This window comes from Diabrotica undecimpunctata, chromosome 6 (genome assembly GCF_040954645.1).
Source record: "Diabrotica undecimpunctata isolate CICGRU chromosome 6, icDiaUnde3, whole genome shotgun sequence".
NCBI lineage: Eukaryota > Metazoa > Arthropoda > Insecta > Coleoptera > Chrysomelidae > Diabrotica > Diabrotica undecimpunctata.
This window is the reverse complement of record NC_092808.1, coordinates 41307033-41328981: the sequence shown is the minus strand read 5'-3', so window position 1 is coordinate 41328981 and position 21949 is coordinate 41307033.

The following is a 21949-nucleotide window of genomic DNA, read 5'->3' as shown; positions in this document are numbered from 1 at the left end:
CTGGCTTACGAAGTTGCAATAACCTGGAAAAATATACACCAAGAGGAAATTAACCACCTCACCAGAACGATGCCCAAGCATATTAATGGGTTTATAAGAACTTATGGATCCTTAACACATTATTGAGTAAGCTTATGCAGTAAGTTGACAAATAAAGCTAAAAATGTGATCATTTTATTAATAATAGTCAAGTCGTCACAAATTTGACCTCTAAAAATTAAACGAACAAGCTAAATTTTGCTGAGAGTATAAATTTTGGGACCCCAGAAAAGACGCAAAGATATTTACAAATTTTACTCCTTGACTTCCCCATAAAACTCGCCTCCGTAAGGGGGAAAATGTAAAAAATCAATTTATTAAGAATTTTTTCTTAATTTTCAATTCAATTCAATTTTTCAAATAAAAACTGTAGCTGAGATAATTTGTATCAAAAATATTTGTAAGCATTTTTTTCTGTAGAATGAACGGTTCTCTTAGAAACAACGCTTAAAGCGACCGATTAGGTTCACTGTTAGGTACGCGCAAGAAATCAATTAATATAAATAAGATTTATATCAACTCGACTGTAAAAGTTCTATATCTTTTAATCAAAGTGTCTCATATGCCACATATGTGGCATAAATTTGCACTTAAATTTTTTGCTCTTTAAGTTACCTGTAGTTGTGACAATAAATATTAAAGATATATTATTTTAACAAAACAAAGGTATATTTGTTAATAACTTTAAAACTCAACAGTTTTCGAGATAATCGCATTTTAAAAATCAACTGCATAATTCTGATTTAAGGCAATTACTCCAGGCAACGAAGGAAAAATAGACAAAAACAGTATTACTTCTGAATTTTGGTATAAAATACCTTTAACTAAAGTTAATAGTTAACGAAATATTAAAGTCATATTAGGATTTGACAAAATATCAGAATAATAAGAGTTTAGATCAAACATTTTACCTTTTATGTTAAATTAAAGTCATAATCAAAGCAAATGCAAAGGAAAACCCGTTTATAACAAGCCTAATAAGGAGCAACCCTCCAAATCTGTACTCAAATTATTGCCCTAGAAACTTACCTTTCAATGAACGAATAAATCGATTTGAATTCGATATACATAAATTGAGAGCCACTTCTACAAACAGATGCCAGTCTCCTCCCTGGAAAGTTCAAATACCAAAAGTAGATTTTACCTTACTTAACTATCCCAAACATTCACACAATCCTTCTGAAATACAACAACAATTCCGGTCTACCATCTCCAGATACCCTGATTTCAAACTAATTTTTACTGATGCCTCTAAAAGCAGTAATGGTGTCGCTGCTGCAGCTATTTTTGAAGACAACACCTCTGTCACCCGTCTAGCCAAGGAGTGTAGCATATATCCTGGAGAACTGCAGGCAATCTTCAACGCACTGAACCAATGTACCAGCATTGATACAAACTTTCTTATTATATCAGATTCTCTAAGTGCCTTAAATGGTGTCAAGCAGATGTATCCTATTCATGCCAATTTAGCATTAATAAAAGACATGCTATACAATGCCCAAACATGTGGTAAAAACATAACATTTTTATGGGTACCATCCCATGTTGGGATAAAGGGTAATGAAGCAGCTGATAAAGCAGCAACAGAAACTATCAATAACATGACAATTCCTATTATGCAAAACATACCAATTTCAGACCAAAAAACATTAATAAAAACTTACACGAACAAAATCTGGCAAGTAAAATGGAACCAAACAGAAGCAAAATTAAAAAGTATCAAACCAGATGTTACTTCTGCTTTACTACCGCTCCCAGCTAAAAGACATGACCAAGTAGTTATTAACAGACTGCGGCTAGGTCATACAAAATTTACACATGGATACATCATCTCCAAGGACCCTCAGCCGATTTGCCACATCTGTCAAATACCATTTTCAGTGCAACATATAATGATAGACTGTCCAGTGTACTCAACAGCAAGATCGACAGCAAAACTAAAACACAATTTGAAAGAAACTCTAAAAGAAGACATCAGCAATACAATAAATTTTATCAAAAATTGTAAACTGTATAACAAACTGTAACATAACATAAAATGTTTGTATTTTACAAAACTGTTATGTAAATTTTAATAATATACTAAATGTAACTTTTCTAAAATAAAGATATACCACCCGCTAATAACCCTAGGGGTTGATGCGGTAAAAAAAAAAAGTCATAATCAAAACATTTTGTTTAAATTTTTTGTTTTGTACAAACCAAATTAAGAAATAGTTAAACTAAATAACATAACTTTTTTTTAAAGTAACTGTTCGATATGTCCACCATTTTTTTTAATTCATTTGTCATAATATTCCATAAAAGATCGTCTCATATTAAATAGCATCATTGGTTCTAAAGAAACTGCTGCAGTATTTATTTCTTCCCATAGTTGGTTGCGAATGTTTGTGGTATTCTTATAAACACGTTTATTTAATGCGCCCCATGCACCAAAATCAAGCATAATAAATTCTGGGCAACGTGGTGGCTATAATGTATAATGGATGAATGTATTATTTTGGCTACACATCCAAATCTTATGGTATATTGTGGAACTACACGTTATTTATCGCAGAGATTAAATAATGTATTAAACTGTGATGTATCGCGTTCATTGGTTACTTATAAACACACAGAATAACCTATCGATTACATTACTTATTTATATGATTAAATTACAGCTTACGAGTAACTATAATTACATCTCGAACAAATGGACTATTATGATTTACTAACGAACTAATATTATGCTCAACTAAATTGCCTGTGTGTTTACTGTGTAATGACTAATAAGTATTCTTCTGGGATTTTTTATGAATTAAATAATTATATCAAAATCTCGCCACATTGCCAAAAAATATGACTACCACGACAAATTCAACGTTCAGAAAAGTTGTATTTAAGTGTGTTCTCACTGCCTTCTCTCTAGAATATGGATACCATCTTGCATAAATCACATATTTTGGGTTTTTAGCATCTTATAATAAAGAAAAAGTTATACAACGCCAGTAGAGAAACTTAAGAAGCGATAGAAAAGGGAAATTGTAAACATAATAACGGCCGACGTCTGAATACGGACACTACACCTAAAGAAGAAGATGAAGAATCTTTTCTTAAATAAGACATTTAGCAGCCAGAATAAAGCCTTTTGTGATGCAACATTATCATGCTTGAGTTGTTTTTATAAGAATAAACTATGAATTATGCTTATCTACAGATATTCAGTGCTTTACCACACAAATATTATTATGCAGCTGAGTTATAAAATGCGATTATCTCGAAAACGGTTAAATTTTGAGGTTACTAACAAGTATACCTTTTCTTTGTAAAAATAATGTATATTTAATATTTTTTAACACAAATGGAGCTGATATTAAGAGCAAAAAAGTTACGCCCAAATTTATGCCACACATGTGACATATGTGGCGCCCTCTAACAGTTACATTAAAGCATGTATAAAATTATAATTTATTCTACTTAAAAGCATCTAATTGTAAATTTTTGTCTAAAAATATTTACAAACGTAAAAGTTATAGCGAAAAATAAAATTTTAAATTTCCACTTTAACACCCTGTATCTATCTTAATATCAACATTTTATTAAAGCAAGTTGACTTAAATCATAATATTTTAAAAAGCAGAATCTAAGGTTTCTGTTTGTACAATTACTTAAGGACCACCCTGTATATATCGGTGTTTACCTTTTTTTGTAACTCAGTATAATAATGGCGGAAAATAGAAAAGCTATTAAAGAAATATAAAATATACTAAATTCAATTCATATAAAACTATATCAAACGATATAAACAATATTATATACATCAATCTCTTTAATACAATATGTGAGTAAATATTTACATCAGCTACTAATCCAAAAAAACCTTCAAATGCCTTTTAGTAATCGATTCAATCTACTATATTATTCAAAAAGGCTATAATTTGAAGACGTGCATGGTATGTTTTTGTTGCCACGTTCAAATATATCAATTATTCACATTCGGAAAATAACTTTTTATAAACGTAATTCTCTGTTGTATCGTGTAAGGAACACTTAGCCTGTTTAACGTATTGAAAAACTATCAAGCCAAGTAGTATTTAGTTGGTAATTTAGATTTACTTTTTTATGTATTGGACGTTTAAGTGTTGATATAGAAAAAAACCTGGAAGGACAAAAATTTAATCGATTTTTACACCTCTAAACAAAATATTGTTGAAATATAAGTTGACTTTAATCGTAGTTAGTTTAACAATAGTACAATGTAAGCCTTTTGAATCTTTTGTCTCTAAAAATAATTTGTACCTACTCGTCAAATTATGTTTGAATGCTTATTCAACATGGGGTGCTCTCTACGTGGGGATATTTTGCTTATATCATAGCTATTTGAATTTTGGATCCAGATGCATTAAACAAATCAATAGAGTACTTCTCTATTTTACTTTATCCCTGAATCTTATTTAGTTTTTTATTTTTTCTTTGTTTAGAGATTAGATACGGTAAATCTCATAACTCATTATTATTTGCATAACTAGTGTTTGTTTCGGGCCCAATAACAACCGGTATACACATTTTTGTAGATACTATTTTACTGGGAATAAGCCACAATTAAAGGTTGAAATAAGTTTATTGACGTTTCAATTTCCACTTCGGAAATCGTTCTCAAAATTCAAACATTAACCCTTATCCGGACACTTATTTTTTCTAACGTAGTAGGACAGAGTGTGTCCATCGGACACACGGCAACAATGTTACGGCATTTCATGTTATAATTATTAAAATGTGTATCAAATCTTTTGAATATTTATTTTTAACTAATAAAGTAATAATTATTGAGTGTTAGTTATTGAGTACAAAAATTAAAAAAACAATGTATATCTTAACCTATAAAAATCACTCACGTTTTACACTGCTGTATTAGCTACAAACGTGCTTACAGCAACTATTACACGTTTGTTTTTGTGTTCTTGATTTTTTTTATGGACATAAGTAACATCTTCTTTTGTGTGTTGACTGAGTTGTAGCATTTGTGGCAGTTGCTTCTCCTGCAAAATTCGCCATAAGGGATCTGGTTGATTTAGACAGTCCTACGTTTGATCTGCGGATAATATGGGGTTTTATAAGTTATTCTGCTGTTTCAATTATGAATAGACGTCTTTTTTGTGTCTTTTTATGTTCCATTTTGGATGCAGGTTGGTCCAAATAACATAAGATGCTAGACAGCATACATCCAACATATTCATAAAATATGCGAAAGTAAAACGGTTTATTGGATAGCATATTATAAGCCATATCTAAGTCCGTAAAATAGTTATCAAATGTTATGTTCCTATTGGTTCGATAATAAGGTTCGCTTAGTAATTCTACTACTTTACGTCCCAAACCAGTTGGTTACCTTCTTTGCCGAGCTTTAGAATCGCATTTAGAGGATAAAAAGTTTCTGAGTCACATGCCCACCATATTTCCATCCCATACTTGTCGGGTTTTGAGGGATTATGCTGTTTGAACGGACATCTTCCACGATAAGGTATCAACTGCTCGTCGATTGTTATATTTCGTCCTGGCAAATAATGCTTTTTCAAATTTCCTAATATTTTATCCCATATATCCCGTATAGCAGCCAGTTTATCTTTTTTGCGTCTCTCGGATCTTGTCGTTTTGTCGTCGAAACTAATGAAACGCAAAACCTCCTTGAACCGATTTATACCCATAGTGGCTCAAAATCTGTGGTCCATAAAGTGAATTCCACAAAGCTTCATAACATGCATAGTTTGATTGATTTTAGATGCCTGGCGGTGAACAGGAGGCCAAAGAAAGCATACATTTCAATTCTATCACAGGACTTCCATGGTTTATTTTGCAATATACGATGAGCCTCTAGATTGGTGTAATGGACAATGTCATTCACAATATTTTCAGTTAAAAATAAGTGAAATGTATCTATTGGTTCTTCAATGAGTGTTCCAAGTGGAAGTTGAACTCTGTGTAATGGTCCTTTTACCATATTCAGAATTCGTGTTCGTCCAGTCGGAGAAGGTTGTGATAACCACTTAGTTTTATCTTTTGGAACATACATTTCTGGTTGACTGTTTCTGATGTGTTCTTTAACAGCTGAAATTTTATTATAAAGTATTCTAGTCGATATCTACGTTTTATTTTATACTTACATGGGTTTTCCTCTGATATTTGCTCATCTTCCTTTTCACTAGCTTCCTAAAAATAATCATCATTCATCTGATTCGGATTCGTCGGCTAAATCCGCTACGCAGTGTTCGTCTTCATCAAAATCAGACAAGTTCTCAATTATATCTTCAAGCTCCGTTATTGTTAACTTTCTTTTGGCCATATTTTATTTATAGTTTATATATAGTTTAGTAGATGTGTGAAAACTACAACGTGAAGATATTTCTACGTAACGAATAAACATCAGTAAAATAAATTGAAAAACTTACCCGAAACTACAGGACTACGAAAATATGAAAAATAACAAACAAAGTAAACTGCACTCTAGGCTAGCAAAAATGCAACTGAATGACTAGTCAGACAAATCAGAGCTTGTTTGGTACTTCATGTGACCCATAGTCAATAAATATTGATGACCAGTGGCGTAACCACATCCAGTAGCAAATTGTGTCCGCCGGACACACACTGTTCGGTTACGTTAGTAAAAATAATTTTATTTTTTTATAGTTTATTTTGATTAGTTCAAAATATTGAGTTGTTGTCTGCAATAAGTTTACTTTAAAGTAGACAAAGTCCTAACTTTTGAGGTAATAATATACTGTGCTTTTCGAAATATACAGTAACATATCTATAAGTGTGTCCGACGGACACACCTTTTCCGGATAAGGGTTAATAAATTAAACAAATTTTGTTTTTTGTTACTTGGCGAAAAATTCTTTTAATAATTTAGTTTTATCTGACTTATTTATATTGACAATTCAGACATATATTATACATTTTAAAGTAGACGACTTTCCTTTGATCACGGCATTTTTATAAAAGAAAATTTAGCTCAAAAAGTACCTTCCTTGTTAATAAAACATTTTTAACAACTGGATTTTCTAAGAAACTTCTAAGAATTGGATTTCTTAGAGATTTTATTCGCATGGACGCCCAATTATTTTACGTATTCTTAGAAAAATTAAGATATTCTAAGTATTTTCTAGCAATGTGTTTTCTACGTATTGCAATAAAGATAGACTTTAGCCAGTCTGTAGTAATTACTTCAGTGCTACATACTGCATCATAAAGTATTACTACGACTTATCTTACCTTCATTTCTTAGTTTCAGCAACTCAGTCGATGTTTCACCTGGACCACAACATTTTCTAATTTTAGCGTTTTTTACAGAGTGTTTCCTACCTCTGATTTCATAATTTATGCAGTGTCAGTACAATTTTGGTAGAACTCAGGTTATTTCTGTTATCTTAAAATGACTCTAATATATACAACTGCCATTCTCTTCTTATTATATTTTTATTAATGATTTTGTTGTTATTATTAAATAGTACAGGGAAGACTTGTTTTATAAATATGTTGTTTATTTCTTGTAGTTTTTTGTGCACATTAAATAAGTAGTCCTATATATTACATCCTCCATTTTTTCACACATATCTCTCATCTATTTTTTGGCTAATTTTATTGCTGTTTTAATAATTCATATTTATTGTTTCATCAAATCAATAAGTTGTCATGATTTCACCAATTTGAAGTCTAGTGTCATCTATTGACTTTTCTTGATTAAATTATTTCTATAATAATTTTTTATGCAGATTTCGTTAACTATTTTTAAATTCATTTCATTTTTGCTCTGGATGTTTTAGTTATTCTTCGGTATTCATTATTCCATTGTTATATTTTGGTATACTGTTATCTTTTATTTATGCTTATATCATCTAAGTTAAGTATATTAGTTTTGGTTTTATCACTAGATTCGTTTTAATATTTGTTTAATTTTTTCCACAAGAGGCTGGTGATCAGATCCAATATCTTCTCCTGAAAATGTAATGATTTTTTGACAGCATTTTGGAAGTGCTTACTTAAAATTATATAATCTATTTAAATTCTGGAAAATCCAAGGTTGTTACCATCATAAAATAGGGTTTTGCAAGTGTATAGTCATCGCTTCGGTAGTTTATAACAGATATTTGTAAATATCATGGCGTTTTCTTTACATAATTCATATAATCTCTGTCCTCGATTGTTCAATTGTCCAAAACCATAAGGACACATTGTTTGAAATCGTCGACCTTCTCCAATTTTTCATTAAAATAGCCCATAATATATAAAGTTTTGTGTTCACTAAGGTTCCGTAAGGTGTCTAGGATTTGATCTGAGATTTTTGACTTCATCGTCATATTCCCTATCTGCAGTCAGAGTATAAATTTTAAGTATATTGGTTTTGCATGATTTACTTAAAGTAATGTTTTGTATTTTAAGAACGATTGCCGAGGTGGAAATGGAAACATCAAAATAAACTTTTTACTTATAAACACTCCCCTCTTATCCTTCATCAGTAGGGAGTTGTGTATGCTCACATTTGGGTAAGTTCTATTTTTTTATTAGCCAAACTCTCGGTAAGAAGAAATACACAAAAGAAAAACGTATTACAATTTAAACAAATATAGCTTTTACGACTAATACTAAAAATCATTCAATAGCAATTTTATCACTACTATTTTAACTAGTTTATATAACCAGCATAGTAATCATTTTAATGAAAATATATTACTTATCTAACTTTTTAACCCTAATACTTTATTTGAGCTTGCGTCCGCCACAAGCTGTTAACGAGTAATTTTTTCATCCACTTATCACACATGGCGAAAGAAATAACGCTTCTTAGAGACAGATTACTTGAAGAAAGAGGCAATGTAAAGAGATTAAGGAGAATACGGTCTATTAAGTGAGACAAACAATATAATATGTCCAATTAAAAAAGAAAAATATTTTGTATGTGGAAATCACATATAAAAAAGTACGTTAGATTAAAAGGACAATTAAAAATATATATAAAAAAAGTGGTAAACATATGAAAAGAAAACAAATTAGATCAGGCGATGTACAAAAAATGTTCTACTAATAAACAATATCAATTATGTTCAAAAATTAAACAAAAAAAGAAGACTACGGAAATTTATTTTTAATAATTTTATAGAAATCAGTGAGAAAGATAAAGAACGAAAGCATATATATGATACAAGAAAATACATAATGAGCAGTATATGTTTATGTCAAAAATATGAAATAAATATCTTTAAAAATCAATTCTGGAAAATCCAGATCTCCAAACAAAGCTCCACTATTACTCTAACATGGAAGAATATCTAGAAAAACTCTTTGAAGACCAAAGAGATTACACCTTTGAGTTAGAAGACGTTAACGAGGAACCAAAAATATTACATCAGAATGTTTATTAACACAGTCAAAGGATTGCAAAGTAGCAGGCCCCGATAATACACAAGCAGTACTACTTAAACTAATGGACAACGAATCAATCGCAATAATAAAAAAGATACTCAACAATATAATACAACTTTGTAAAAATAAAAATACGCACAGAATGGCTGAAGTCTGAGTTTATTGCACTTCAAAAAAAAAGAGCCAAAAAATACATAGAATACTGTACGATAAGCCTTCAACAAGTCATATTCCAAAGATGTAGAGATGTCATTTGCGACCTATATGCTTGTCGGGTTAATTACAAGAAAATATTTGATTAAGTACAGCAAGTCAAGATGATGCAAATACTAAAACAAGCAATAATTTATAACCAAGGTCTAAAAAAAAATTAAAATCTTTATTGGAATCAGACCTCAATTATGTACGGAGAGAGGCAAGGTTTTATTTTGTCTCCTTTAATCCATAATCTTCACAAAAATATTTATCGAAGTTTTGCACGAAACAAAAAAGGCATCCTTCCAGATATGCAGATGGCACCATGGTATTTGCGGACAACCTAGAAGACGTACAAGTTCTGATAAACAAAATCAGGTATTACAGTCATCAATATGGACTCAATATTAATGTAAACAAAACCAAGATTATGATCCTTAGCAAGAAAAAGATAACAGAAGGTCAACTCTTCGTTAACCAAAAACCAGTAAAAAGAGTGAAGCATTACAACTATTTCTACACCATTATAAATGAAGAATAGATCAGCAACCAGCAGATAAGAGTTCGTATTGGAAAAAGCTAGAGCTACGTTTAACTGGATAGAGACCTTCTTCAAGAGCCACAACCTTTCTGTTGGTATAACAGTAAGAATGCTGTAATTCTATATCTTCTCTGTTCTTTTTTATGGTGTTTAAGCTTGAACTTTGAACGAAGATATGTGCAGAAAATTGGAAGCATTTGGGATGTGGCTATATCGCAGAATATTTAAGATCCCGTGTACTGACCGGGTCATAAATAAGGAGGACTTCAGAAGAATGAAGAATAACTGAGAAATACTGAGTATCATCAAATCTCGAAAGCTACAAAGTGATAGGGCTTGAGGGAATCATTGAAATAGACCCGTCGATTCCCATTTCCTTTAATCAGTTTCAACCAATTTCAAATCATTTGGGTAAAAATCAGATGTTGAAATAATTTGCTACAATAAAGCTGTTACGTAAGGGTGTCCTGTTTTGTTGTTATATCTTTTTTCTTCTTTTAATTTGGAAAATATTATCCTGCAATGCCAGTGAGTTCTATCGCAAGGTTAATATAGATCTAAGTAGACACAAAAATAAGTATCATATGCAAAAATAGCAGGGCAATAGAAGCACACGCTACAATACTAAGCTCTTGAGAAAGCCCAAAATATTAGTCAGATGTTAAACTTACCCTGAAAATAAAAAGAAAATATATAAAAATCTATAAGCTAGCGAGCCATGAGATATAATGTAAAAGAACAATTAACAAAGCGGCAAATAACGTACTAGAACCAGAAGGATTCACTTCATACAACGGTAGTTTTAATCATAAATGCAAAAATATCCCTACAAGAAAGAATAATGCATATATAAACTTATGCAACAAAGAACACGAGATACGAAGCAAACATACAAAGAAATCAGGAGGAAGAAAAAACGCGTGCATCGAATATACGAGCCGAAATTTGAAAACCAGATTATGTAAGAGCTTTAATTACTTAAGGAGCAAAATTAATCTAGAAAGTTGTATTAGTTCCTAAATAATACATACAAAGAATATGAACCACCACTGATGATGTGCAGGGACAGAGGTAGACATATAAGTAGTAAATGGTGCAATATAAAGTAGATAGATTGATCACTTCAAAGAATTACTTGGTACCGAATTGGAAAATTATACGTCACCCCAGAGACGACCAAGAAACAATACCCACGAAAAATATTTTAATGTTAAAAGTAAAAGATGCAATTACACGCTTCCAAAGTTCTCAGATGCCATCTTCATCTCCACAGAGATCAACAAATATGGGAGTAGCCAATATACAATAAATTTACAACCTAAAATTAAAAGTCTGAAAAGAAGAACAAATGCTAAAGGAATGGTACACTGGAATTCTATGTCCATTACACAAAAAGGGATATTTGTTGAAAAGTGAAAATTAAGGTGATATAACTCTTCTGAATACAATATACGAACTGATTTTACCTAAACAAGTTTATTTACCTGAATTCCCTAATAACAAGTGATAATGACATATTCGAAAAAGTAAAATGAAGGATATTTCTGGCGAACAAATGTCATTTTAAGCTAAACAAGCCGCTTAATAATAAAATTAATATCTTTTCATAAAAATATGTAGACTTAGATGGGCTAGATATGTGTCAAATATGTGTCAACAGCAAATGAAAATTACTTATATGAATTCTATTAGCGGCCTCAGCAGAAAATTGGAGTAGAAGTAAAAGAGTAGAAGTAGACCACGTAGAGTAGAAGTAATCCCCGATGAAGTTGGAGGAATGGTGTGTACAAAGACGAAAAAAAGATACAAGAATATCGCACAGCAAACTGGCGATCATTGGAAATGAGCAGAAACGAGTGGGGAAATAGACATTCACATCAAATTTCGGTACACACCAATACTTACAGATACGAACATTTATACACACTTTATTACTATTCTACATTATAACTATTATACTTTGCGCAAACAACTGTTGGTTAAATATTGAATTCAGATTTTTTCTTAATCAAATTAAAAAATATAAGAAATCTTTGTGGTTTTATTCGGAATTTGTTTTAAAATATTTGCATAACAAAATATTGTTTGTCTTTCTTTTTACCTTCACTGCACTATAAAGCGCAAGCTGTAATATTTCAGAAGTTTTCTATTAAAAAGCTGTTATTGAAAAATGAATAACTCAACCTTGTACCGCACATGTCGATTAAATAAAAAGCACGAACAAAAAATTTAACTGGAGTTATGTAGAAACAGCAGTGTATCATATCAAATCAGCCAGTGGACACATGTTCCCTAAAGTATTCTAAAGTTTTCGTTGTCTGTCCGTCCATGCTTAAATAAGTTAGGGAGCGGGTCTCCTTTGGGACATATGGCGCCCGTTGTACACGGTGACAAAAAGCTCAGTCTTGGAGAAACGTTTCGTCGTTTATTACTCCCTGGTTCGTATTTTACATGACGCCCAGCAGCGTAGGTTAAGATCAGTCTAACTGAATCGAAACGGACCTTTTTCTGCCTCGTTTTTTGTTTTCTCTTGGTCAAAATTTAAAAAGTAGGTGATATAACTCATCCAAATTGATGATACTACTTGTTGGGTGTGTCTGGACATATTTATATTTACTTTATTTTTTCTTTCGTAGAGTTTGATCGCAATACAAACATTATACTGTGAAAACGGTAAAGATAAAAATACAAGAGGGAGGAGGAAAGTATCTTTAGTAGTTGTAACAATTATATATTTAATTAAAGGTTAACGATTTATAACAATGCGATATAATTTTTAGAAATAAATTTTATTTGTGGTTTAACATATTATTGTTGGCTTGTTTTACCCGGTGGGCAAAGTAGTCCCTATTTTCGAGCAGAGAAAAAGTATTTTTAGTTTAAATTTTATTAACATCGATCATCGATTTTATATCATTAAATACCAGAAGTTTTTACTTATTTATAAGTTTTTTTAAAACTATGGTATACAGCAAACTACTGGTATTTTCTCCTTTTACTTTATATAACAAATTGTCTATTTCTTTTGCTTTTGCGAAAAGTTATCAACTATAAGGTAAAGAAAATAAACAAAACACTCAGTTTGGTTTCAAAAACGGTTTAGGAATTCGGGACGCACTTTTTTGCTTGCAGTTATAGGTGCAAAAATGTTATTAAAAGAGGAGATATGTCTTTATTTGCTTTATAGATTACCAAAAAGATTTTGACAATGTAAGACATGACGAACACATTGTATGTGTTTAGAGAGATTGATTTGGATGCGAAATATATGAGCATAATTCGACAACTGTAGTTATTCAAATGGCAGAATAGAAATCTCCAACGGTCTTAATACTGAGCCAGTAGAAATAAGTAAGGCGTGACACAGGGCTGCATCGTCTCCCTTCTGCTCTCTTGGTCTCATTTTATTTTGCGAAATTGAAGGTTGGAATGGACCAGGTTGCAAACGAAACTCATAGTTCAGAGACATAAGAAACTAGACGAAATACCTGATATTAGTACAATAATAGGAAGAGCAGACGAAAGATCCTTACGCGTAATCCAACCAGCATGAACGCCTACACGCTCCATAGCGTGCGGCACCAGAAGAAAAATTATAAGGTTATCGTAATTAACCTCGGGATCAGTGCCGGATAAAGGGGGGCTATGGGACTATTAGCCCCCGGCGGTAACTTTTGAGAGGCGGTACGTCGCTTCCATCACGTTTTAATTCTATATGTGGATATTTCAAATTGATGGGGTTGATTTTCTAAAATAGCATGGTGATAAAACTTAGTCTCGTCACTGCGGTAGCAGGTCGCACAAAAACACGTTTCATGTTTCCGGGAAATCGGCCAGCGCCACTGCACCTGTCGGTAGCGTGTCCGGCTCCAACACATTGTACTTTTTGTTAAAATAAACACAAAAACTGGCTGCGTCCATGTACGTGATCCATTGTTATGTTGATAAATTTTGTGTTTTTTATTTAAATTGGTATTATTATTTATATGAGTATTAATTATTTATATGAGTTTTAGAATAAGTACTCGTACTTTATTCAAAATCTAATATAATAATACAATATGCCTTAAAAGAAAAACCTTTCATCAGTGTATTTTGCTAGTGTTGATAACAAAGCGAAAACATTGATTATGGTAAGGACAAAAGTAACAAATATCCGCGTGGCTTAAAGGGCGATGAAACGTGCTATGTTTATTGCGTTCCACTACGACGTGGTGAGATCTTAAACCACCAGCTATAACAAAGATCAGAAGTGATTAATGCTGTAGAGAAAATAGTAACACCGAAGTGGAACTGGGAGATCACGTGGCTCGAATGACAGCCAATACTAGAATAAAGACCAAGAGATGATGTCTACCGAAGCAGAAGTCGTTTACTAACACATTAGACTGACGATCTAAAAAGTTGCCATAGGAATTGGATGTAAGGGGCACAAGATCGAAACAGATGGAAAATTATGAGAAAGATCTATGTCCAGTAGTGAACAAGTGCAGATTTAATAGTGAAGTAAATGTAGAGAAGTTAAAATAAATAAGGCAAATAGTTGAAAAATCACTCAAAGGTTTTAGTAAGAATTTTATGAACGAGAAGAACTACTGGATCATACGTGAAGAACAACAACACAAATCCATATGTATAGTTTTTTTTTAGTAATCCGAAATTTCGACTAATCCGGCACCCGCTGGTTTTGATTGGTACTGAATTAGTGAGTTTAGATGCTGTCATGCATACCTGGCGTCCACTAAGGGTGTCCACGAGGAAACTTAGAAAACAATGGTTAAAACAATTGCATTGAAGATGACAAGATTTAACTAATATCAAAATTTGTCATCAACAATCAAACTGTTCCTATTTTTGTAAAACGCACTTTATATCAATATCTACATATTAACCGTTTCTTAGAACTCGTTATTCATTTTACCTGCGGTAGACCATGATTTACGTTCCAGTCATCCTATAGTCGCAAACTTTGAAAACAATTCGAGCCCTGGCCTACCCTCAGCAAACCTCCTCATTAGTTATGGTATGTAGCCATTCTTCTCTACGACCGATTTTGTAGCATTTCTATTTTCGTTTGTACATGTTAAAACACAGAAAAATAATTTCAATCTTTTTGCTTCACTGAGATTGATAATATAATCATTTTAAGTTTGTTTATATAACACAGATGGGTATTTCTTTAAAATTAATTTCGCTTAATATTGCGCGTTAAATAAATATCCACTTAGGTTGGTGAAAAAGTTATGCAGGGAGGCGATTGATTTTGAGATCAACTGAGATGAGATTACTGTTTTTCCGTGATTAACTCTATAATGGAACGCCAAAGCGTTTGGTTTTATTGTTTAGTCCGGATTTTCTTTTTTAAATTCGCTATTGTTGTTTGTTATTCGTTTTTGTCATGGAAATATAGTATAAAGTAACAGTAGCAGTTAAATGTGGAGTATAAAGTGTAGTTCTTCAAAGCCGGAAATGTTTTTATGGAGATGTGAATTTGTTGAGTTAATAATCGATTTGTTTTGCGTGCGTAACGCAGCGTTACAACAATTTGACGAGGTCCACATGGTTTGAAGCAGGAGCTTTTAAGAGGCCAAGTTTTGAAGATTGCAGTTTGTTGTCATTCAGGATAATCCGAAGCCCGAATCTTTCCAAGAATTGTCTATATTGGTGTTCCCTAGTCACTACAGACCAATTGCAGTTGGAGTGGGGCTATGTTCTTAATTCAATTTTAATCCCGAAAACGTCTTAAAGGAAATACCAGCCAGAGTGATATACGGTACTTTTTGTTAAAATTTTTCTAAGTAAAAATACATAGATATTTTTCATTAATAAAAAAATTTTGCTTTGATGACAAACTAAAAAATTATAAATTAGTAAAATTGTAAGTTTTATATACAGTATACTCCCTCTATAACGAACACGGTTATTACGAGTTTTCGCTTATAACGAGGTACATTAGATGTAACGTGAAATTTCTATTGAACTATAACCCTCTACAACGAGGTAAATTTGCTTATAACGAGAGAAAATAAGATTGAAAAACGTGTTTTTTTACGTTTTGGCCTGACCGTATCTATAAATAAATACCCTTTTTAAGTGCCGTCCGCAATAAACTTCTTACAATTTATGATTCTTAGTCGGAAATATACAATTTATGATTCATAAGTGTCATTGTAGGGGGTTGACCATTCACACCTAATAATATAGGTCCTAATAGACAGGATGTGGAAAGTGTTTTAAAGGTTGTCATAAACTTTATCCAAAGAAAAAACGCAAATGAAGAAGCATAAAACTATACGAAAATGGTTGCGTTTCGATTTAATTTGAGTTTCTTATCACTCCCTGACACGTGTTTCTGGGTCTTCCCGTCATCAGAGAGAGCTTGTAAGAAAACTCAAACTAAACCAAAACGCACCGACTACTCTAGCAATTATAGAAAAAATAATTACCAGAGTATGCTACTAGAGACATCTAGTGATGAAAGATGAAGTTAAATGTGTCGATAGCAATTAAAGTAAACTGTATACTCACGCTTAATCAAGCCATTAAGAGCGATGCTGGGAATATTTATATTCCACTATGCATCAACAATTTACTCATATAAATTACCATCTTTCTTGTACTCATTGCGTCGAGTAAGAACGATAAATATACGAAAATGGTTGCGTTTCGATTTAATTTGAGTTTCTTACCACTCCCTGACACGTGTTTCTGGGTCTTCCCGTCATCAGAGAGAGCTTGTAAGAAAACTCAAACTAAACCAAAACGCACCGACTACTCTAGCAATTATAGAAAAAATAATTACCAGAGTATGCTACTAGAGACATCTAGTGATGAAAGATGAAGTTAAATGTGTCGATAGCAATTAAAGTAAACTGTATACTCACGCTTAATCAAGCCATTAAGAGAGAGTATACAGTTTACTTTAATTGCTATCGACACATTTAACTTCATCTTTCATCACTAGATGTCTCTAGTAGCATACTCTGGTAATTATTTTTTCTATAATTGCTAGAGTAGTCGGTGCGTTTTGGTTTAGTTTGAGTTTTCTTACAAGCTCTCTCTGATGACGGGAAGACCCAGAAACACGTGTCAGGGAGTGGTAAGAAACTCAAATTAAATCGAAACGCAACCATTTTCGTATATTTATCGTTCTTACTCGACGCAATGAGTACAAGAAAGATGGTAATTTATATGAGTAAATTGTTGATGCATAGTGGAATATAAATATTCCCAGCATCGCTCTTAATGGCTTGATTAAGCGTGAGTATACAGTTTACTTTAATTGCTATCGACACATTTAACTTCATCTTTCATCACTAGATGTCTCTAGTAGCATACTCTGGTAATTATTTTTTCTATAATTGCTAGAGTAGTCGGTGCGTTTTGGTTTAGTTTGAGTTTTCTTACAAGCTCTCTCTGATGACGGGAAGACCCAGAAACACGTGTCAGGGAGTGGTAAGAAACTCAAATTAAATCGAAACGCAACCATTTTCGTATATTTATCGTTCTTACTCGACGCAATGAGTACAAGAAAGATGGTAATTTATATGAGTAAATTGTTGATGCATAGTGGAATATAAATATTCCCAGCATCGCTCTTAATGGCTTGATTAAGCGTGAGTATACAGTTTACTTTAATTGCTATCGACACATTTAACTTCAAGCATAAAACTGTTTCACATCTTTAGAAAATATGGTAGATAGAACACTGGACAATTTAAAGCAGTTAAAAATGACAGACTTCTTCCAATTGCAGACGCAGTAGTTTATGTTATTCTTGAAAATACGCTTTATACAGATTTATACAGATACAGAAAGTTAATGTTTTAGAAAACTATATATTCATATGTATGCACAGTATTATTGTTGTTGGATATAACGAGATCCGCTTATAACGAGGTAATTAGTCTGCCATTTCAGTTCTCGTTATAGAGGGAGTCTACTGTATTAGTAAATTGTCATATTAGTTTTGTTTGAAATGCAATGAATTTTAAAAAATTTAGTTAATATTTCAAAAAGGTTTGATATTTCATTTCGACATATGACAGTCAGTATTATCCTTTTCGGACATTTTGTACATAACCATTAATTAAAATTTTGTTTAAAGGTTAACCTCAATGTAAGCTCAGTTGATAAATCTAGATATTTTCATTTCTAATAATAATTTTAATTCCTACAAGTATCGCTCAACGTCTGGAACTTGTTGTAAATCGTTACAAATAGTATCGTAAGATTTGTTGATAAATTTTGTTAATATTATTTGTAATATCTGTTAATGTAAAGTAATAATAAATATTAAATTTTTCTCTCTAAACCAGAAGTTGTAGAATTATTTCCTTTAAAAAGATTTTTACCTATTAATATTTTTTTAGGAAAGAAAAGCCTTTCTTTCCATCCAGCGAGAAGATTCTTTTAAACGGCGTAAAGAATTCAAATAGTTTAGGAACCTTCTTGTATGTGTCTTGCCCAGGAAATCTCTGTAAGTATTTTTTTGACTTCTTTGTAGTTTTCCCATCCAGTTCTCTTTTATTCACTTACCTACGACCTAGCTCTCCAACCAAACCAAGAGTGGCCGTTCGCAAACGTTTCGATTTGTTTGCTTACCCTATCTTTATCCTAGTAATTGCTCAGTACCCACTTTTAACCCCCTATAAGTGATACCCAATGTGGTAAGCAAATTATGCCCCTACAGTGTCAAGAAGATTTCTTGCTTTCGCTTTCTTGGTTTTCCAATTGTTCTTTATCCTCCATTCTTGCATTTAATAATACGGTATACTATTGTAGAAGTAAATATTTTTCTTAATAATGACTCCATACGCTTTGTGTAGTGTACACTTTGTAATCGTCAGATCTAATAATATCGAGCATAATTTATCATTCACAACAATAATATCGCTTTTCTGGCATAAATTCTAATCTGACTTTTGTCAAATTTCAATAAAACAAAATTAAGATAAATTCATTGCTGATTAATTAAAAATTACGACTGTGTCTCACTTTGTAACCATCAAGGTCTAGGCTTAACCATCGAACAACCCTTCAGAAACGGTGAGTGCCAATGGGTAACGATATATCTATCTCCGAAAGTTGAAAGCCAATGTAGAATGTCAAAAGTTTTAATAAATAAAATGAATCTTGAATCGAAGATCCAGCTTAAATAATCAAAAGATATTATAAAAACTTGGGAGAAACTTGCCTATATACCCTACAGTTTGCAGACGATCAAGTCCTTATAGCCAACGATAAAGAAGACCTGACATATATGGCCAGAAAACTACAGGAAGAATACAAGAAGTGGGGTTTAGAACTCAATACACAAAAAACAAAATATCTCCCAATAGGCGCAGAACTATCCAACATTCAGATGGACACAACCGAAATTGCATTCTGCACTGAATATACCTACCTAGGAATTGATTTCGACACCACAGGCACAGACAATAGGGAAATTAGAAAACGAATAACCCAGGCCCGTAGAACAATTGGATGCCTTAACGGAGTTCTTTGGAGCTCAGAAATTGGTAAAAGACGAAAATACAATATATATGAATCTCTCATAAAAACCAGCTTAACCTATGGTACAGAGACATGGAGACTAACAGAAAGCAATAAAAGAAAACTCGAAGCAACAGAAATGGATGTATTTAGACGATCACTTCGAATATCTAGAGCAGACAGAATTAGAAACGATGAAATAAGAAATCGGATGGGGGTAGATGGATCACTGGCAACAGACATAGAAAGGAAACAACTTATATGGTATGGCCATGTTCAAAGAATGCCAGAAACACGACTACCAAAAATCGCCATGAAATGGATACCACCAAATCGTAAGAAACGAGGAAGACCAAAAAGAACATGGAAGGAGGGAATAACAAAGGCAATGAGCTCCCGAGACTTGACCGAAGAACAATGGAATGATAGAAATTCGTGGAAATTAGGCATCGGACAACGACGCAAGACGTTTTGAAACTGATATATATATATATATATATATATATATATATATATATATATATATATATATATATATATATATATATATATATATATATAAAAACTAATTTCACTTCTATTGAATTATGCCTATCTTACTTTTGCATTAAAGTGTCACGAGAGGGCATGATTGCCAAACAACAGATATACTGTCTACTGAAGTGAGGCATAGAAATTTATAGTGAGGCATACAGATTCTATCTCATAGAACATAATAAGGTCTGAATAAAGGAATTAAAATATTTAGTAAACAGAAAGTCGAATTAAGAATTGAATAAAGAATTGAACGCCAACTATTTTTAAAATAAAAATAGTAAAATAAAAGATAAAGTTACTAAATGAATTAAAATCAAAGGAAATTGAAAAAAATTATTAAAAGAAAACTAATCAGCATGTGACGTTTATAACGTTACAACTTTATAATTTCGAATTAAAATTTGAGATAGATAAGAAAAAAGTTTTTAAGCTTTTTGTAGATATATACATTTTAAATATCAATGTAAATACATACTTAAGTAAACGAAATTTCTAAAACTGGGAGAGACTTTGATAATATTTTTGTTTATAAACAAATGTAACGACACTGTTCTCCAAGTTCATATTAAACATAGCGCTCTCTCTTCTAGCTCTCGGAAGGCACTCTTCGAGTCTGGATATTATTGAAATATTATTAAATCACGGACTAGGGTGGTTGATGTCCAAATTTAATTCCGTAAAGGAAAATAACTATCGCACAAAGGACAGGAGATTAAGTTTGCTACTAGGATTTACTAAGTTTATATTCTCTACAAAATAATAGTTTGGCTGAAACAATGTTTGTCTTGTAGAAAATTAAGCGTCTTTACGATTTTAACTTACTTGTAGAATGTAGGGATTAAAACTTAGCGTGCATATTGATTTTAATGCTAAGCTATTTTGGTTAATCTAAAAGGTGTCGAGTTATAGTTTGTTAATAGTTGAATAAATAGAATTATTTAACATTTTAATTTAGTTTGTAAGAGAAACAGAATTTTTTATCCTTATTTTTATTTAATAAGTTTAATAAAATTTATTTTATTAAACAGACATAAAATTTGTTTTATTGTAATGTAATAGTAAATTGAAAACGATAAAATGAGTTTTAGTATATCTATTACAGGAAGCCATTATGTATATCAAGGTCTATATGAGGCAAAATCACATCTATCAACATTTTCAGGACACCTGAAAAATTATTCTAGAAGACTCCTACGATATTTTGTGCTTTCTGTTTGTTTTACTAGTATTATAGTATAATGTGTTATTAGAAGAATATAAAATTATAATGTTTAAACTGTAGTTTTAGTGAAAAATTGGTTTACACCATGGACATGGCGGGATTTGCAACATTATTTAGCAACTTTGGAATAGAAATTCCTGAAAAATTTAAATCAGAGTGTTTTTTTAAACATAACTTACATTGTTCAATATATTACAATAGTATTAGTACAATACATTGTTTTAAATATTAGACCCTTATTAATTAAAATATATTTATTTCTTCAGTTTTGCATAATTATTATTATAAAATTGAAAATAACACAAACTCATAAAAATGAATTTTTCTTTAAATACAACAAATTTTGCATCCCAGTTGTTTCATTTTTCTGCATTCTTCTTTCTGTTTTCATTCTTCACATACCTTGTTTGTCAATAGTTGTGCTAATTTTCTTGCCAATCAGTTCCATAATGTATTTTTAATTGTTTGACAACCAGTGGCGGATCCAGAAATTTTTGTTAGGGGGGCATGGATCTTAAGGG